Source organism: Gekko japonicus, unplaced genomic scaffold, assembly GCF_001447785.1.
Source record: "Gekko japonicus isolate JY-2015 unplaced genomic scaffold, Gekko_japonicus_V1.1 scaffold2300, whole genome shotgun sequence".
Classification (NCBI taxonomy): domain Eukaryota; kingdom Metazoa; phylum Chordata; class Lepidosauria; order Squamata; family Gekkonidae; genus Gekko; species Gekko japonicus.
Genome location: NW_015169853.1, coordinates 8,713 through 9,643, shown reverse-complemented (window position 1 = coordinate 9,643; position 931 = coordinate 8,713). Strand labels below are relative to the sequence as shown.

General features: G+C 57.1%; 1 protein-coding gene across 1 annotated transcript in view; it reads left to right on the top strand.

Annotated features, from left to right (window-relative positions):
• Positions 1-498: 498 nt before the first annotated feature.
• The window catches only part of RNF166 (ring finger protein 166), a gene marked incomplete at its 3' end in the record, with an annotated part of 2,671 nt that continues 2,238 nt past the window's right edge, over positions 499-931 (top strand). Inside the window, exon 1 of the mRNA XM_015417360.1 lies at positions 499-588. The remainder of the gene's footprint in view (positions 589-931) is intronic.

The window sequence follows — 931 nt, the reverse complement described above, 5'->3', positions numbered from 1 at the left end:
CAAAGTTGTGAGCAAGCGATTTGGCTGCTGCATAAATTAGGTTACTCTGGAGCCCTTCTTCCTGAGCTGAGACAAAAATGTGCGCGCCAGAGGATGAAAGACTGTGAGCTGGCTCACACTAACTCAGCTTAGAGGGAACACTGATTGGGTCTCGGTCTCCTTTCCAGGTTCTGCGGAGAGTGCTTGCAGCCCTGCCTCCAGGTCCCGTCTCCCCTCTGCCCGCTCTGCCGCATGCCCTTTGACCCCAAGAAGGTGGAGAAGGCCTCCAGTGTGGACAAGCAGCTGTCATCCTACAAGGCCCCCTGCCGGGGCTGCACCAAGAAGGTACCCCTAAGAGCTGTCTGCAAAGGAAGCGGGTGCAGATCTGTGCGTAGAGGCCCGCCTGCTCCAGGTTTAGACTATGGGGACGTGGTTAGGGGTGGCTTCGGGGATCCACCTCTCAAAGCGGGTAAGGTTTGACACCAAAAAGAGCAGCTCGCAATAGCAACTTGCCGCATGCCCTTTGACCCCAAGAAGGTGGAGAAGGCCTCCAGTGTGGACAAGCAGCTGTCATCCTACAAGGCCCCCTGCCGGGGCTGCACCAAGAAGGTACCCCTAAGAGCTGTCTGCAAAGGAAGCGGGTGCACTGCAGATCTGTGCGTAGAAGCCCGCCTGCTCCAGGTTTAGACTATGGGGACGTGGCTGGGGTGGCTTAGTGTAGCCAGTTTGGTGTAGTGGTTAAGTGTGCGGACTCTGATCTGGGAGAACCGGGTTTGATTCCCCACTCCTCCTCCACTTGCACCTGCTGGTGTGACCTTGGGTCAGTCACAAGCTCTGGCCCAGCTGTCCTGGGAAAAGAGCAGTTTGAGTCAGAGTTCTCTCAGCCCCACCCACCTCACAGGGTGTCTGTTGTGGGGAGGGGAAGGGAAAGGAGTTTGTAAGCCGCTCTGAG